The sequence below is a fragment of the Crinia signifera genome, chromosome 8 (genome assembly GCF_055691185.1).
Source record: "Crinia signifera chromosome 8, ASM5569118v1, whole genome shotgun sequence".
NCBI classification, from domain to species: Eukaryota; Metazoa; Chordata; class Amphibia; order Anura; family Myobatrachidae; genus Crinia; species Crinia signifera.
The window spans coordinates 18,073,289-18,093,252 of record NC_139224.1 but is presented as its reverse complement, the minus strand read 5'-3'; the positions used below and the strand labels follow the sequence as shown (position 1 = coordinate 18,093,252).

The window sequence follows — 19,964 nt, the reverse complement described above, 5'->3', positions numbered from 1 at the left end:
CAAGTTGTCATTGGGTAGCTCTGTTACTGCACCCCCCGGAACCTTGTCACCCAGGGTCTTTTAATAATTATGACATTAATGATGGACACAATTCATTTCCTTGATATATCTGCAGTGACTGCGTAGTAGAAAAACATTTCCTTCTCAGAGTAGTGGTTTATTAGATGTTTTTTGCTGTTCCGTTGTCCAAATTCCCAGAGAACCTTTTTTTACGAACTCTAAATTGATTTTCTTTCCTTTTCTCTGATTTAAATTAATTTGAGCCAAAAAGGCGCAGAGCTCCCTCAGAGGTCTCCGGTAGGGAAAATAACATGAGAAATGGAAAGAGTCAAATGTGATTGAGAGATCAGAGACGTGACCCGCCATAGCATTTTAAAAGGGCAATAAAGGAAGGGGGGGGGGGGGGGGGGTTGGACGGAAGGGATACAGAGGATACTTATCTCTTTCTGGCTCCAGATTTTAGTAGAGACCTCAGAGTCCTTTCACTGAGAGTGGGGCAGATTGCTCCTCTATAGGTGTATGCAGCATATATTACACCCCAATGAGTACAGAGAGGTTATATATCACCCCAATAGGTGTATGCAGCATATATTACACCCCAATGAGTACATAGAGGTTATATATCACCCCAATAGGTTTATGCAGCATATATTACACCCCAATGAGTACAGAGAGGTTATATATCACCCCAATAGGTGTATGCAGCATATATTACACCCCAATGAGTACAGAGAGGTTATATATCACCCCAATAGGTGTATGCAGCATATATTACACCCCAATGAGTACTGAGAGGTTATATATCACCCCAATAGGTGTATGCAACATATATTACACCCCAATGAGTAGCGAGAAATTATATATCACCCCAATAGGTGTATGCAGCATATATTACACCCCAATGAGTACAGAGAGGTTATATATCACCCCAATAGGTGTATGCAGCATATATTACACCCCAATGAGTACAGAGAGGTTATATATCACCCCAATAGGCGTATGCAGCATATATTACACCCCAATGAGTACAGAGAGGTTATATATCACCCCAATAGGTGTATGCAGCATATATTACACCCCAATGAGTACAGAGAGGTTATATATCACCCCAATAGGTGTATGCAGCGTATAGTACACCCCAATGAGTACCGAGACATTATATATCACCCCAATAGGCGTATGCAGCATATATTACACCCCAATGAGTACCGAGACATTATATATCACCCCAATAGGCGTATGCAACATATATTACACCCCAATGAGTACCGAGAGGTTATATATCACCCCAATAGGCATAGGCAGCGTATACTACACCCCAATGAGTAGCAAGACATTATATATCACCCCAATAGGCTTATGCAGCATATATTACACCCCAATGACTACAGAGAGGTTATATATCACCCCAATAGGCTTATGCGGCATATATTACACCCCAATGACTACAGAGACGTTATATATCACCCCAATAGGAGTATGCAGCATTTATTACACCCCAATGAGTAGCAAGACATTATATATCACCCCAATAGGCGTATGCAGCATATATTATACCCCAATGAGTAGCGAGACATTATATATCACCCCAATAGGCGTATGCAGCATATATTACACCCCAATGAGTCCTGAGACGTTATATATCACCCCAATAGGTGTATGCAGCGTATATTACACCCCAATGAGTACCGAGAGGTTATATATCACCCCAATAGGTATATACTGCATATATTACACCCCAATGAGTCCCGAGATGTTATATATCACCCCAATAGGTGTATGCAGCATATATTACACCCCAATGAGTCCTGAGACGTTATATATCACCCCAATAGGCATATGCAACATATATTACACCCCAATGAGTAGCAAGACATTATATATCACCCCAATAGGCATATGCAGCATATATTACACCCCAATGAGTCCCGAGATGTTATATATCACCCCAATAGGCGTATGCAGCATATATTACACCCCAATGAGTTCTGAGACGTTATATATCACCCCAATAGGTATATGCTGCGTATATTACACCCCAATGAGTAGCGAGACTTTATATATCACCCCAATAAGCGTATGCAGCATATATTACACCCCAATGAGTACTGAGAGGTTATATATCACCCCAATAGGCATATGCAGCATATATTACACCCCAATGAGTAGCAAGACATTATATATCACCCCAATAGGCGTATGCAGCATATATTACACCCCAATGAGTAGCAAGACATTATATATCACCCCAATAGGCGTATGCAGCATATAATAAACCCCAATGAGTCCCGAGACGTTATATATCACCCCAATAGGCGTATGCAGCATATATTATACCCCAATGAGTACTGAGAGGTTATATATCACCCCAATAGGCGTATGCAACATATATTACACCCCAATGAGTAGCGAGACTTTATATATCACCCCAATAAGCGTATGCAGCATATATTACACTTAGACAAAAGGGAACAGTGGTCCACAGATAGTGGGCCACCGTCCGCAGAAAGGATTCCTTTTTGGAGGCACACTTTTGAATGAGTGAAGATAGTGTTAAGTGAGTAAGCTAAAACTTAACTTTTATTTCCAATTATTTTAAAATAATAACTCTGTAATTACATATGTTGCATAATTTGCCATGAAGAGTTAAATGAGTAACACAATACTTTTAGTGAAACAAAAACAAAGAATGGCCACTGAAATTTACTATGTATTTTTGTCGACACAATGGCAGTTTACCATGTATTATTGTCGACACAGTGGCAGTTGGTGGTGTTATTAAACAATCATATACTGTTGATATACGATTTATTAGGGTCCTTAATAGGCTAGGCTGACGACACGTCCAGAATCTGTGATAAGTCTGTACTGCTAGAGAATCTTGTGTATCAAAAGAAAGATTTCTCTAATGTAAGTTGGTTCTAGAATTTTCATTAAATCAGTTTTTGTCCTGTGCAGGATACTACTTCTATTTGCTACCAGCATATATTACACCCCAATGAGTACCGAGACATTATATATCACCCCAATTGGTGTATGCAACATATATTACACCCCAATGAGTAGCGAGACATTATATATCACCCCAATAGGCATATGCAACATATATTACACCCCAATGAGTAGCGAGACATTATATATCACCCCAATAGGCATATGCAGCATATATTACACCCCAATGAGTACCGAGACATTATATATCACCCCAATAGACATATGCAGCATATATTACACCCCAATGAGTACCGAGACATTATATATCACCCCAATAGGCGTATGCAGCATATATTACACCCCAATGAGTAGCAAGACATTATATATCACCCCAATAGGCGTATGCAGCATATATTACACCCCAATGAGTAGCGAGACATTATATATCACCCCAATAGGTGTATGCAGCATATATTACACCCCATTGAGTAGCGAGACATTATATATCACCCCAATAGGCGTATGCAACATGTAGTACACCCCAATGAGTACCGGGAGGTTATATATCACCCCAATAGGCGTATGCGGCATATATTACACCCCAATGACTACAGAGAGGTTATATATCACCCCAATAGGTGTATGCAACATATATTACACCCCAATGAGTAGCGAGACATTATATATCACCCCAATAGGCGTATGCAGCATATATTACACCCCAATGAGTCCCGAGACGTTATATATCACCCCAATAGGCGTATGCAGCATATATTACACCCCAATGAGTACCGAGAGGTTATATATCACCCCAATAGGTATATACTGCATATATTACACCCCAATAAGTACTGAGAGGTTATATATCACCCCAATAGGTATATGCTGCGTATATTACACCCCAATAAGTACCGAGAGGTTATATATCACCCCAATAGGTGTATGCAGCGTATATTACACCCCAGTGAGTAGCGAGACGTTATATATCGCCTCAATAGGCGTATGCGGCATATATTACACCCCAATGAGTACCGAGACATTATATATCACCCCAATAGGCGTATGCAGCATATATTTCACCCCAATGAGTAGCGAGACGTTATATATCACCCCAATAGGTGTATGCAGCGTATATTACACCCCAGTGAGTAGCGAGACGTTATATATCGCCCCAATAGGCGTATGCGGCATATATTACACCCCAATGAGTAGCGAGACATTATATATCACCCCAATAGGCGTATGCAGCATATATTTCACCCCAATGAGTAGCGAGACATTATATATCACCCCAATAGGTGTATGCTGCATATATTACACCCCAATAAGTACCGTGAGGTTATATATCACCCCAATAGGTGTATGCAGCGTATATTACACCCCAGTGAGTAGCGAGACGTTATATATCACCCTAATAGGCGTATGCAGCATATATTACATGTTGGTGTCCCCATTGAGGGCTATGTTGCAGCAGTAAGTGCTGGCTATAGCTGGCATTATACATGTACTGCGATAGCAATGTGTGATCTGATAGGATAATAAATAGACCCCTCAGTTCCCAATATAGACATATAACTGACAGTGCATCTCAGGACACAAGGACAGAGAACACCCTGAGACGCTGCACTGCAAATATACCCAGTCCCCCACTCAGCACACACAGTATGATGTCACACACACAGTATATCATCATCTGAGTGGATGATGTCACACATACAGTATGATGTTGCATGACAGTGTGACATCACACACAATATATTGCCACATAGTGGACAGGATGACATCACATACGGTATAAGGTCACATGGTGTATAGGTTGACACACATGTAATATGTGTCAGTGGTCAGGGCAGTCAGGTATGTAATACAGTATATGTGAGTGTTCCCAACACTTACGCTACGTAACGTTGGGCAGCGCAACATCTGATCCCTCTCTGGGGTAATTCAATCACCCTGACACTGACAGGACAGGTGCTGTTGAGTGTTTTGTAGACTCATTGGGGGAAATTTACTAAAGGAAATAAAAAAAAAAAAAAAAGGTGTATTTGTATCCAGAAATACACTTATTTTTGACAATTACTATCCCGAAAATACGGCAATTCGTATTCGTATTGATAGCACATCAATAAAAATACGAATTGCCGTCTTTTCGGGATAGTAAATGTCAAAAATAAGTGTATTTCTGGATACAAATACACCTATTTTTTCCAATTTTCCTTTAGTAAATTTCCCCCAATGTGTACATGTTGCAGACTCCTGGCGTATGTGTTGTAGACTCATGGTGTGTGTACGTGTGAGTTGTAGACTCATGGTGTGTGAGATGCAGACTCCTTGTGTACGAGTGTTTTGTAGACTCATTGTGTGCGTGTTGGAGACTCCTGGCGTGTGTGTGTGTTGTAGACTCGTGGTGTGTGTTTGTGTGTGTATAATGCAGGCTCCTGGTGTGTATGTGTTTGTGTTGCAGACTCATGGTGTGTGTGATGCAGACTCCTGGTTTGACATTTATTAGGAATAGATTTTTTTTAGACTTTTTACGAAATAGCATATTTTATAGGATGCGATTTGCAGGAAAAAAATGGTACATTTTGCAGCGAATTTGCACATTCTGACCTGGCGATTTTTAGTCACACTTCAATTCGCATCCAGATGTTTTCCCATTATAAAGTATACAACTCGCAAATTTAAGCCTGCACCGCATGCAGGGACTGGGGAACCACAAGTCTCAGCATGCGAGGCACTAAAGGTCCCACAGCAGTACAAATGGTTAAATAAATACACTCACCAGAGAAATAAAACTTTATTACATACGGAGCCGATTCATACAGATACTTACCTATGTTGATAGTAATTCGGCCCCCTTGTTCACAAGAATCCATTTGGGGTACCTGTTGAATGAAAATATACTCACCAGCTGCCTTCGGTACTTCTCTGGGACCCCTGCAACGCTGTAGCCACAAGCTGGTCTTCTGTTTACATCTGGGGCTCCGCCCACAGACCAGGAGTTAGGTCCGCCCACCAGCCACTTCCCTGATCATGATTACATTACGGCTGGGGTCACCACTCTGTCATACACTGGGCTGGAGCGGCTGTGATTCCTATAATACAGTTACTGGGGTTCCCACCCTGGCCAGAGTCACCTCTCAGTCATATAATGGGCTGGAGCAGCTGTGATACCCTGTAATACAGTTACTGGGGCTCCCGCCCAGCCGGAGTCTCCCCTCTGTCATACAATGGGCTGGAGCGGCTATGACACCCTGTAATACAGTTACCGGGGCTCCCGCCCAGCCGGAGTCTCCCCTCTGTCATACAATGGGCTGGAGCGGCTATGACACCCTGTAATACAGTTACCGGGGCTCCTGCCCGGCCGAGGTCACCCCTCTGTCATACACTGGGCTGGAGCGGCTATGATACCCTTTAATACAGTTACCGGGGCTCCCGCACGGCTGGAGTCTCCCCTCTGTCATACAATGGGCTGGAGCGGCTGTGATACCCTGTAATACAGTTACCGGGGCTCCCGCCCGGCCGGGGTCTCCCCTCTGTCATACAATGGGCTGGAGCGGCTTTCACACCCTGTACAGTTACCAGGGCTCCCTCCCGGCTGGAGTCTCCCCTGTCATACACTGGGCTGGAGCGGCTGTGACACCCTGTTATACAGTTACCGGGGCTTCCGCCCAGCTGGAGTCTCCCCTGTCATACAATGGGCTGGAGCGGCTATGACACCCTGTAAAACAAATACCGGGGCTTCCGCCCAGCTGGAGTCACCCCTCTGTCATACAATGGGCTGGAGTGGCTATGACACCCTGTAATACAGTTACCGGGGCTCCCACCTGGCTGGAGTCTCCCCTGTCATACAATGAAATGGAGCGGCTGTGACTCCCTGTAATACAGTTACTGGGGCTCCCGCCCGGCCGGAGTCTCCCCTCTGTCATACAATGGGCTGGAGCGGCTGTGACACCCTGTAATACAGTTACCGGGGCTCCCACCTGGCTGGAGTCTCCCCTGTCATACAATGGGCTGGAGCGGCTGTGACACCCTGTAATACAGTTACCGGGGCTCCCACCTGGCTGGAGTCTCCCCTCTGTCATACAATGGGCTGGAGCGGCTGTGACACCCTGTAATACAGTTACTGGGGCTCCCATCCGGCCGGAGTCTCCCCTCTGTCATACACTGGGCTGGAGCGGCTGTGACACCCTGTAATACAATTACTGGGGCTCCCGCCCGGCTGGTGTCTCCCCTGTCATACAATGGGCTGGAGCGGCTGTGACACCCTGTAATACAGTTACTGGGGCTCCCATCCGGCCGGAGTCTCCCCTGTCATACAATAGGCTGGAGCAGCTGTGACATCTTGTAATACAGTTACTGGGGCTCCCATCTGGCCGGAGTCTCCCCTCTGTCATACAATGGGCTGGAGCGGCTATGACACCCTGTAATACAGTTACTGGGGCGCCCGGCTGGGGTCACCCCTCTGTCATACACTGGGCTGGAGCGGCTATGACACCCTGTAATACAGTTACTGGGGCTCCCTCCCGGCCGGAGTCTCCCCTCTGTCAAACACTGGGCTGAAGCGGCTGTGACACCCTGTAATACAGTTACTGGGGCTCCCGCCCGGCCAGAGTCTCCCCTGTCATACAATTAGCTGGAGCGGCTGTGACACCCTGTAATACAGTTACTGGGGCTCCCGCCCGGCCGGAGTCTCCCCTCTGTCATACAATAGGCTGGAGCGGCTGTGACACCCTGTAATACAGTTACTGGGGCTCCCGCCTGGCTGGAGTCTCCCCTGTCATACACTGGGCTGGAGCGGCTGTGACACCCTGTAATACAGTTACTGGGGCTCCCGCCCGGCCGGAGTCTCCCCTCTGTCAAACACTGGGCTGAATCGGCTGTGACACCCTGTAATACAGTTACTGGGGCTCCCGTCTGGCCGGGGTCACCCCTCTGTCATACACTGGGCTGGAGCGGCTGTGACACCCTGTAATACAGTTACTGGGGCTCCTGCCCGGCTGGAGTCTCCCCTGTCATACAATGGGCTGGAGCGGCTGTGACTCCCTGTAATACAGTTACTGGGGCTCCTGCCCGGCTGGAGTCTCCCCTGTCATACAATGGGCTGGAGCGGCTGTGACACCCTGTAATACAGTTACTGGGGCTCCCACCTGGCTGGAGTCTCCCCTGTCATACAATGAAATGGAGCGGCTGTGACTCCCTGTAATACAGTTACTGGGGCTCCCGCCCGGCCGGAGTCTCCCCTCTGTCATACAATAGGCTGGAGCGGCTGTGACACCCTGTAATACAGTTACCGGGGCTCCCACCTGGCTGGAGTCTCCCCTGTCATACAATGGGCTGGACGGCTGTGACACCCTGTAATACAGTTACTGGGGCTTCCGCCCGGCTGGAGTCTCCCCTGTCATACACTGGGCTGGAGCGGCTGCGACACCCTGTAATACAGTTACTGGGGCTCCCGCCCGGCCGGAGTCTCCCCTCTGTCAAACACTGGGCTGAATCGGCTGTGACACCCTGTAATACAGTTACTGGGGCTCCCGGCCGGGGTCACCCCTCTGTCATACACTGGGCTGGAGCGGCTGTGACACCCTGTAATACAGTTACTGGGGCTCCCGCCCGGCCGGAGTCTCCCCTGTCATACACTGGGCTGGAGCGGCTGTGACACCCTGTAATACAGTTACTGGGGCTCCCGCCCGGCCGGAGTCTCCCCTCTGTCAAACACTGGGCTGAATCGGCTGTGACACCCTGTAATACAGTTACTGGGGCTCCCGGCCGGGGTCACCCCTCTGTCATACACTGGGCTGGAGCGGCTGTGACACCCTGTAATACAGTTACTGGGGCTCCCGCCCGGCCGGAGTCTCCCCTGTCATACAATGGGCTGGAGCGGCTGTCACACCCTGTACAGTTACCAGGGCTCCCTCCCTGCTGGAGTCTCCCCTGTCATACACTGGGCTGGAGCGGCTGTGACACCCTGTAATACAGTTACTGGGGCTCCCGCCCGGCCGGAGTCTCCCCTGTCATACAATGGGCTGGAGCGGCTGTGACACCCTGTAATACAGTTACTGGGGCTCCCGCCCGGCCGGAGTCTCCCCTGTCATACAATGGGCTGGAGCGGCTGTCACACCCTGTACAGTTACCAGGGCTCCCTCCCTGCTGGAGTCTCCCCTGTCATACACTGGGCTGGAGCGGCTGTGACACCCTGTAATACAGTTACTGGGGCTCCCGCCCGGCCGGAGTCTCCCCTCTGTCATACAATAGGCTGGAGCGGCTGTGACACCCTGTAATACAGTTACTGGGGCTCCCGCCCGGCCGGAGTCTCCCCTGTCATACAATGGGCTGGAGCGGCTGTGACACCCTGTAATACAGTTACTGGGGCTCCCGCCCGGCCGGAGTCTCCCCTCTGTCATACAATGGGCTGGTGCGGCTGTGACACCCTGTAATACAGTTACTGGGGCTCCTGCCTGGCCGGAGTCTCCCCTGTCATACACTGGGCTGGTGCGGCTGTGACACCCTGTAATACAGTTACTGGGGCTCCCGCCCGGCCGGAGTCTCCCCTGTCATACACTGGGCTGGAGCGGCTGTGACACCCTGTAATACAGTTATTGGGGGACACATGTAGAGCTGCAGCCACTGTCCCAGCGATGTGACACAATGCTGAGGCATCTTATTACAGGAGAGGATAACAGTCGTGTGAGTGTTTGCTCTGACCCTGACTGAGGACATCATCCCCTAAACCCTTCTCCAGGCGCTGTCCGGCTCCGGGGTTACCCCGCAGGGATTTATCCTGGATTTAGCTGGTAATACTGTCACTGTAAGTAACTCACTGATTATATGTGTGGAAATACTGTGTGATTACACGTACGGAGGAGACGCAGCTTACATTGGTTATATCACATTGATAATGGAGAACATAACTAGTGACATTGTCTTCTTATGTCTAGAGAAGCTGTAATAATGCATATAACGTCCAGCGCCCTCCATTATCTGCCATCATTAGCGTAACTACTGCGCCAATGTCCGCCATCAATAAAAATCCATACGCCATCGGAAAATACAAAGCAGTCAAATACAACTGCTTTGTAAATCTCCCTCCGGAATACGAATTCGTAAATCAAATATGACAATGATGCCAGTCGTATTTTCGTATACTTAGTAAATTTCCCCTGGCCACACATCAGACCAACTTTCATCCAACCATCCAACTAGTTGGTTGGATGGAATAAAAATCTGGTACTGGATGGGAGACAAAGTAATGTAGTTGTATCTGTTTAATTTAAATAATTTCGCTGAATGTTTTTGTCCATTTTCCTGGGTTTGTGAGCAAATTGCTCTTTGTCATTTGCTCCTATCCAGTACCAGATTTTTATTCCATCCAACCAACTAGTTGGATGGTTGGATGAAAGTTGGTCTGATGCGTGGCCAGCATGACCCTCTCCTTCAGGGAGAAAATGCTGTTCCTGGACTTCCCTGGTAATGTGTGATGGCCAGCACCTGTGGTGAGCTTCTTAATTGACACAAAAGATGTTTCAACACAGGTGATGGTATCATACATTACCAGGGAAGTCCAGGTAATGTGCATTGTGTCCATGAAGGAGAGGGTCAGGTAGGCAACCCTGGGTTAATGGATTACTCACTCACTACACACTAGCCCTTATTCTGGTTCACTCGCAAAAGCAAATTCCTTCTCAAATGGACAAAACCATACTGTACTGCCGGTGGGGCACATGTAACATGTGCAGAGAATTATGGGTGAGGTTTTACTTCAAAGTGAGATCTATATTGCTGTGTAAAATAAATATGTATAAATAATATACAGTATATGTGTGTGTGTATACAGATGGGGCCTGGGTCATCCTTTGCTGGCGCCCACCAGATCCCCTTCTCTGGCGTGCGCCGGCGATAGGGACTGGGACACACGCGCGTCCCAGTATCACGGCGGCTGGGCAGCATCTCCCTGCCCATCTCCGCTTCAGGGAGATGCTGCCCAGGTTGGGGGGCAAGGGGGACCACGGCGGGGGAGGCGGCGGGGACCCGGAGCAAGCTCAGTTGCCACGAGGCGCGCAAGCGTCTGGTGCGCGCGCACCCCTGGCGGGAGCCGCCGATAGCATCGCCAGCCCCTGCAAGGACGGCAGCGGCTCCATTATATATATATATATATATATATATATATATACATACAATATACCAATGCGCAAATGTCTCTGTAAGTGAAATTGAAATGCAGGTGCCGCTCAACTCCAAAAGAGGCTTGCTCGAGCCTCAAAGGGTACAGGTACGCAAAAGAAAAAGAAGGAGCGCACCATGTAAGTAAAAGTATCAGATTTACTAGGAAAAAAATAAGCAGCTCACATACATGTTAGTAAATGGCTTTCGGCATATCACCATAAGGCTCATGTCCACATCGGCAGTTCTGAGAGGAAACACAGCGTAGATGACCGGTGTCAATGGGCTTCTCAGCAGGACACTTCGGCGGTACACAGACCGCAGCTATTGTATCCACAGGAGCGATGGACGGAGACGTGTACGGCAATCAGCAAGTTGGGAGGCCACACCCCAACGTGTTTCGTCATCTGTGAGCTGTCATACGTTGGTAAGACCGAGCGGACGTTCCGGGAGCGTATGACAGCTCACAGATCTGCAATCAAACTTGCTTTGGAGGTGGGTGGCAGTGAACAGCCTGTCGCCCGTCACTTTGTTGATTGTAGGCATTTTTGCCCTCCTTGCGATATAGGATGATAGATTACATCCCCCCACCAAAAAGGGGTGAGAAAAGAGGCACTTTGTTGTTGCGCAGGGAAAGCCAATGGATCGTGCGGTTGAATACATTGGCTCCTTTTGGGCTTAACGATCAGCTGGGTCTTAATTGTTTTTAATGATCTTTGAACATTCCCAGTATGTACCGTGCTATAAGTATTAATTTTTCAGTATACTGTTGTAGTTCTATGTAGGATTACCTAAGTGATTTATAAGCCTGTTCTGTATGCTCATATTATGCTATTTGTTTATCACGGTGTTAGGAGGTGTTGTACATTGAGATTGAAGCGTTTTAGTAACCTGGACAACAGGAACGCCTCTATGACGTCATCTGACTGCGTCCCGGCCGGGTGCGTGGTCCCGTACCGGAAGCGCTGCACACTGGTGAGTGAGGGTTGGCCTATAAAGGTATGTGTATGTTCGTTTTTATTTTGTGCTTGAAAAAAATGTGTTAAACATTGAAACGTTGCAGAGTAGCTTTGGAGTCAGCCGTTTCTTGATCGTTAAGAGCCCAAGCGTGCAGTCGAATAGTTGGATATTTATCCCACTTGCAGTGTGGAGGATATGCATCGGGCGGCAGATCAACATATCAGCACAGAGTGCCGGTTACTACGTGGATATATATATATATATATATATATATATATATATATATATATATAAAATGAAGCACTATTTTCCCTGCACAGAAGCAAAATAACTCAACCAAAGCTAAATCTCTCTGCACCTGTTTTGTCCATTGGAGAAGGAATTTGCCTTTACGCGTGGAGCAGAATAAGGGCCATTGTTGGGGAAATGCAGAGTAAACACAGTTCAGCCACATAAGAGCAGATAGGTGTCAGACCTTGCAGAACATGGACCAGGGCAAGGTCCTCACGTGAGGGGGATAGTCAGACAAACATGGACCTTCCACCTCTGGGTGTGTGAGTAATGAAGGGTCCGAAGGTGTCGCGTATCGCAGTGACGTGCGGTGGGGGCTGTGAACAGAGAGGCACTTTCACAGCGCCCCCACCGCCCCCCCCCCCCCGACACACCTGGCTGCCGCCGACACTGGGTGCCCCCCTCCAGCAGCAGCCACGCACCCGTCCCCTGCTACCACCTCCGTCCCCACCCGCTGACCCCCCTGCACCTGTCCACAGCAAACATCCGCCGCCTCCACCTCCATCCCCATATTTCCATATTTACTCACCGGGCAGGGGACTCACCAGGCATACAGGCATGGAGCCGGGGCACAGGTCAGAGGGGAGGGGGGAGCAAACGCGGCATGGTCAGAAGCTTACATGACAGGGGCTGCTGTGATTGGACAGCAGCTGGATCAGCTGTCCAATCACAGCAGCCCCTGTCAATTAGGCACTTCTTGAAGTGCCGCTTTTGGTGTTATTTTTGATGGACTTTTTTAGCCCACTGTTAAGACCCGCACTAAGCCCCGCCCCCCGCTTCATCCCCTTGTAGTTCTGTGTGGGAGGCACGCTTATCGTGCCTCCCAAACTAGGTTAATTAATTCAAACTAGTAAAATAATATAAAGAAAATACTTATGACACAGAACATGTGTCATAGGTATATTCTTTGTATTATTTTAAAGCAAAATGACAGGGGAAGCACTGCCTCCCCTGCCTGCACGTCCCTGGCGTGTCGTCACCCCCCCATACACACTGTGATGTCTCTCAGGCAGCGTCAGGATGTGTGTCACCCCCATACACATTGTACTGTCTCTCAGGCAGCGTCAGGATGTGTGTCACCCCCCATACACACTGTGATGTCTCTCAGGCAGCGTCAGGATGTGTGTCACCCCCATACACATTGTACTGTCTCTCAGGCAGCGTCAGGATGTGTGTCACCCCCATACACACTGTGATGTCTCTCAGGCAGCGTCAGGATGTGTGTCACCCCCATACACATTGTACTGTCTCAGGCAGCGTCAGGATGTGTGTCACCCCCCATACACACTGTGATATCTCTCAGGAGCAATGTTCAAGGTGGGTCCATCTGGCAGCTGTTTACACATCATTTCCCCCTTAGGGATCACACTCAGGTTCCACGGCAGCTGACCCGGACCCTTTTATTGTAGATTCAGATCATAGTGACATTTCTGTCTGTGAGAGCCTCAGTGGAAGGTGGCCAGGGTGATCTCCCACCTGAGTGCACCTGTACCTGACCGTGCTAGCCAGGGTAACGGCAGCACTGGCCTGTTCGCTAGGCCGCGATAATACTGGTAAAGGGATGTATTTGGGAGATGTATAAGCGGACAGTTTTGGGGGTGTATATAGGGGGACATATATATTTCTAGTAGATGTATAGGGATGTGACGTAAGGGGAGAGCAGGTGCAGGTTTGTAAATCACATAATTGGTTCCGAAGAATTCTCAAATTTTCCAATTACTATTTGTTTCCGTATGTTTTATTTATCATCAGTGGAAAATTTCCCAGAATGCTCTGCAACGTGTAATCCTGTGACGCCGGCTGGCCGCCATTTCAGGAATTCCCATAGACTGCCCCATTCTGTTTCTGCCCCCAGTTTGGCCATGTTCATGTGTCATACAGGGGAGGGGAGTCCCAGGAGGCAGCGGATGGAAAACGATTGCCATTAAGCCTCTCTGCCGCTCTGAGCAGAGTGACGGTCAATGACCTGCCGCGGAGGAAGGGGATATTGTCACATCATGAGATCAGACCATCCCACTGTATACCTTTCCCTAATGCCCACAGCTAGGCTCAGGCCTCCAGGGCTTCTCTCCCCTCTCAAATACCCTGGCGCCAGTGTCCGTCATCTACCACGTATCACAGGAGGATGATAGGTTTTATAGCCAAGTTGTGACTCGATATGGACTGTAGTGGATCCAGGCTGCATGTGTGACACATGTGTCCCAGTAACCTAGGCTGTATGTCAGGCATGTCCAAACTGTGGCCCTCCAGCTGTTATGAAACTACACATCCCAGCATGCCTTGCCATAGTTTTAGCATTACCTAATAGCTAAATTTTTGGCAAGGCATGCTGGGATGTGTAGTTTCACAACAGCTGGAGGGCCATAGTTTGGACATGCCTGCTGTGTTATACATAGGAGCAGGCACCTTGGATACCCTCCATGCACTGATTACCATGGAAACGCAGCAGCTGCTGTATACTGTATTTGAGCTATAGCATCAGGGCTATATGATGACCATGAGGAACGTATAGGGGTTTGCTGTGGGTAGATGGATCCCTGCTAGGTATCACCATTGGCAGATATAACAGTACCATGACATTATAACCAGCGACACACAAACAGGTATACAAGACTTATGTAAGGTGGCACGAAAGGTCCAACAACAAGAAGAGGAGGAGAGATGAGCTAGGTGCCAGGACATTCCAGCTGACCAGGCCATCTCTCCAGCATATTCAGCGTCTACCACAGACTACAGTTCCCACTGACTGATCTCCATCACTGGAAACAAGTGTAATGGGCACTAGGCTGGCACCAGAAGGATGATCCTCTGCCACCCTGGCCCGCTGCCTGTCAGTCCTCACTGTGAGTTATGTCTGTGATGTGTATATAATGAGCATTATAGGACTGTCACCATCCTTGGCAACTACAAACACAGATCTGAGCATTATATTATAATGATGCAATGTACATACTGTAGCCATATCACACACCTCACCCTGGTCACGTGCATGGTAATATAGATATACTTGCACCCCATCTACACCTAGCTGGCCCTGTGGTGATGCAGGGTGGGAATATACAGTAGGGATCGTAAGTCAGACCAGAAAAAGGTGATATTCAGCCAAAAGGTGGAAGGAGAGGTGGTCCTTCCAAGTGTAGGCCCTAGAGAGGGACTTCCTGCCAGTGCAGGCATGAGATTGGGACTTCCTGCCAGTGCAGGCCCTAGAGGGGGACTTCCTGCCAGTGCAGGCCCTAGAGGGGGACTTCCTGCCAGTGCAGGCCCTAGAGGGGGACTTCCTGCCAGTGCAGGCATGAGATGGAGACTTACTGCCAGTGCAAACATGAGATGGGGACTTCCTGCCAGTACAGGCCCTAGAGGGGGACTTCCTGCCAGTGCAAGCCCTAAATGGGGGACTTCCTGCTAGTACAGGCCCTAGAGGGGGACTTCCTGCCAGTGCAGGCATGAGATGGGGACTTCCTGCAAGTGCAGGCCGTAGAGGAGGACTTCCTGTTAGGGCAGGCATGAGATGGGGACTTCCTATAGGTGCAGGCTTGAGATGGGCACTTCCTGTTGGTGCAGTCATAAGATGGGGACTTCCTGTCAGGGCTGGCATGAGATGGGGACTTCCTGTCAGGGCAGGCATGAGTTGGGACCTCCTGTCACTGCAGGACTGAGAAGACTTCCTGTCAGTGCAGGACTGAGATGAGGACTTCCTGTCAGTGCAGGACTGAGATGAGGACATGCTATCAGTGCAAGCATAAGATGGGGACTTCCTGTCACTGCAGGACTGAGATGAGGCTACTGGAGGACTCACACATGTAAACACACAGAGACTGGTCTAGGTAATTCGCCAACCTTATTATTATTATTTTTTACAGTTACTTATACTGTATACTGCAGCATATTCCATTGCGCTTTACAATTGTAAAAAACAGTGATTAAACCATACCTCCCAACTTCTTGCCCATGTAAAACTGGACGCTCGCGCGGCCGAGCCGTGCACCCACCTTAAAAGGGGGCATGTCCTACGGGAAAGGGGGCGTAGCCTAGCACGATGATGCTTTCTAAGGCCACGCCCCCAATTTCTTTCCCTCGGCAGCGCTGAATAGATGCTGTGCACATGCACACAGCGTCTATTCTCTTCAGGCTGGGGGGACTCCCTTCTTACCCCCCCCCCCCCCTCCGCGGGACACGGGCGGCCCTTTTTCGGGACTCGGGGACCTTCACCTTGCAGGACTGGTCCAGGTAATTCACCAACCTTATAGTTTTGCTAAATTGCAAGGATAAGAGATTATGGCCACAGTAAGGGCCGTTATATCATCTGTATTGCTGCAGGTTGCTGTAATATTGCAGAGAATTTCTATGTACCGTGAGCTCAGAGCCACCCTGACGGGGTACTTGGGGGCGCACTTTGCATACCCTATATTGTTCGTGTGTACGGGGCTGGTGCAGTCAGGGGCAGGCCTTACAGGAGCGTCTCTGTGGTGCCCCTATTACAGCGGGGCCATGACCCCAGCACAGGAAAGCAGCGCACCTTGCATTCCCTATATTGTGCATGTGCATGGGGCTGGTGTAGTCAGGGGCCCGGGGCTTAGGGTTTACAGGAGCGTCTCTGTGGTTCCCCTATTACAGCGCGGCCATGACACCAGCACAGGAAAGCAGCGCACCTTGCGTACCCTATATTGTGCGTGTGTGTACGGGGCTGGTGCAGTCAGGCGCAGGCGCCCCTATTACAGCGCGGCGAGAATCCCTGCAGCATGTAGCCCATGGCTTCCGGCACCAGGACCTCACACTGGCACATAGGAGGACTCTTGTGGCTACCACTGGAATCTGTATGCAGAACAGGACATGTTACAGAGGTGCGAGGTTCCAGCCCGATCCCGGGATTATAGTATGACAACAACATGGTGCGACGGGTATTACATGGGACTCCCCCTGACCTGGGTGCTGCACCCTGACTGCTACTCGGGGTACCCAGCAGCACGCCTTGTACCCCGCTCCAGTCCGCCGTACCATGCTCCGCTGTACCACCACCACCTCTGATGCACACTCTGGGCTACCGTGGGATACTGGGGCTAGCATGGCAGCGGATTGCATCACGGCGGACGCCATAGTCTGTGGCTGCTCGGCAACCAGTCCCTGCACAGCACGTTCCCTGCATCCTGCTCACTAATAGCCATCATCTGTGTCCCCAGACTGGGAGCCTGTCTGCTGTGTGACTGTCAATGGGATAACACAATGAGAGCGGCACTGTACCTTCCATGCCGGGCTAATTCCTCTCCGTCTCTTCCCAGGGAAGCACGGCCGAGGCTGCTACTTCTGAGAAGGGTCCATAGAACAGCAGAAATGAGAGCTCCTTGTTGTTTGCTGGGCTGCAGCTCTCTCCCTCGCTCCAGCCAGAGACAGCCTGAAATCCTGGGGAGAAAAGGTGCTGCAGAAGCAGCCAATCATCCCCCAGCGCTGCAACGGCACCTGCCTCATATTGGCTGCTGCTGCCTCACAGCCCACCAATGGCTTCAGCCCAGGCCAGCTTCAGCTGTCAAACTGTTAACTTCAATGGAGCCACGTCCTTATCTATTTATACATAATAAAAATCATATTAGCTCCCTACCCTACCCCATTACTGCCTGCGCTGCCCAGAGACCCATGTGTAACACGCTGCTGGCACTGTTATAGCAAGCACCAAACCATGGGAATGAGGAGGGGGCAGCAGACAATACAGGACCCCGGCAGCAATGACGGATTACTGCAAAGAGTTAAAGCAGCTGGCTTCGCTGGGGGGGATCCTCCGTGGAGCCGGGATGCAGCGCTGCGGAAGCCGGGATACAGCGCTGCGGAATTCATAGCAGTGATAATGAGCATATGGCCACTCAGGGCGGCCATATGCAGGGGGGACACAAGGCTCATTAGTTATATGCGCGAGATAAAGTGATTGTCAGCGGCAGCCCGTAGGAGATAGTGGGGTGCACTGAGCAGACATCAGCCCTGTCTCACATGAGATAATTGTCACCTACAGTATGTACGGATTCTCCACTGTCCTTTCCTTACACACATTACCGTGGTGCTGACGTGTACATGCACATCCATGATCCCATCCCATGTACAGACACTTCCAATCCCCCTGCCCCATTATCCGGCTGACTATAGGGGAGCACAAAACAGGCCAAGTTCTCAGGTGGAACCTTCCCATGAATATCGTGATAGTTTCTGTTAAGGATCCTTTAGCCGTTCCCCATAATATAAGCTGGTTGGACATGTGCAAAGCTTTAGCCGGTACCCTGCCCCTCTGCCATCGCTGGTGCTGTGCTGCGGGGTCTGTCATGGGCACTACCTATATCTATACTTAGCCGGAACCCTGCCCCTCTGCCATCGCTGGTGCTGTGCTGCAGGGTCTGTCATGGGCACTACCAATATCTATACTTAGCCGGTACCCTGCCCCTCTGCCATCGCTGGTGCTGTGCTGCGGGGTCTGTCACGGGCACTACCTATATCTATACTTAGCTGGTACCCTGCCCCTCTGCCATCACTGGTGCTGTGCTGCGGGGTCTGTCATGGGCACTACCTATATCTATACTTAGCCGGTACCCTGCCCCTCTGCCATCGCTGGTGCTGTGCTGCGGGGTCTGTCATGGGCACTACCTATATCTATACTTAGCTGGTACACTGCCCCACTGTCATTGCTGGTGCTGTGCTGCGGGGTCTGTCACGGGCACTACCTATATCTATACTTAGCCGGTACCCTGCACCTCTGCCATCGCTGGTGCTGTGCTGCGGGGTCTGTCATGGGCACTACCTATATCTATACTTAGCCAGAACTCTGCCCCTCTGCCATCGCTGGTGCTGTGCTGCAGGGTCTGTCATGGGCACTACCAATATCTATACTTAGCCGGTACCCTGCCCCTCTGCCATCGCTGGTGCTGTGCTGCGGGGTCTGTCACGGGCACTACCTATATCTATACTTAGCTGGTACCCTGCCCCTCTGCCATCACTGGTGCTGTGCTGCGGGGTCTGTCATGGGCACTACCTATATCTATACTTAGCCGGTACCCTGCCCCTCTGCCATCGCTGGTGCTGTGCTGCGGGGTCTGTCATGGGCACTACCTATATCTATACTTAGCTGGTACACTGCCCCACTGTCATTGCTGGTGCTGTGCTGCGGGGTCTGTCACGGGCACTACCTATATCTATACTTAGCCGGTACCCTGCACCTCTGCCATCGCTGGTGCTGTGCTGCGGGGTCTGTCATGGGCACTACCTATATCTATACTTAGCCAGAACTCTGCCCCTCTGCCATCGCTGGTGCTGTGCTGCGGGGTCTGTCATGGGCACTACCTATATCTATACTTAGCCGGTACCCTGCCCCTCTGCCATTGCTGGTGCTGTGCTGCGGGGTCTGTCATGGGCACTACCTATATCTATACTTAGCCGGTACCCTGCCCCTCTGCCATCGCTGGTGCTGTGCGGTCTGTCATGTGCGCTACTTATATCTATACTTAGCCGGTACCCTGCCCCTCTGCAATTGCTGGTGCTGTGCTGTGGGGTCTGTCATGAGCACTACCTACATCTATACTTAGCTGTGACTCTGCCCCTCTGCCGTAACTGGTGCTGTGCTGCGGGGTCTGTCATGGGCACTACCT

At 49.9% G+C, this 19,964-nt stretch overlaps 1 protein-coding gene across 1 annotated transcript in view; it reads right to left on the bottom strand.

Moving 5' to 3' along the window:
* DAG1 (dystroglycan 1) overlaps positions 1-17,739 on the bottom strand; it is a 65,886-nt gene extending 48,147 nt beyond the window's left edge. The window contains exon 1 of the mRNA XM_083155869.1: positions 17,584-17,739. The gene's annotated coding sequence lies outside the window, so the exon portion shown is untranslated. The remainder of the gene's footprint in view (positions 1-17,583) is intronic.
* Positions 17,740-19,964: the final 2,225 nt, after the last annotated feature.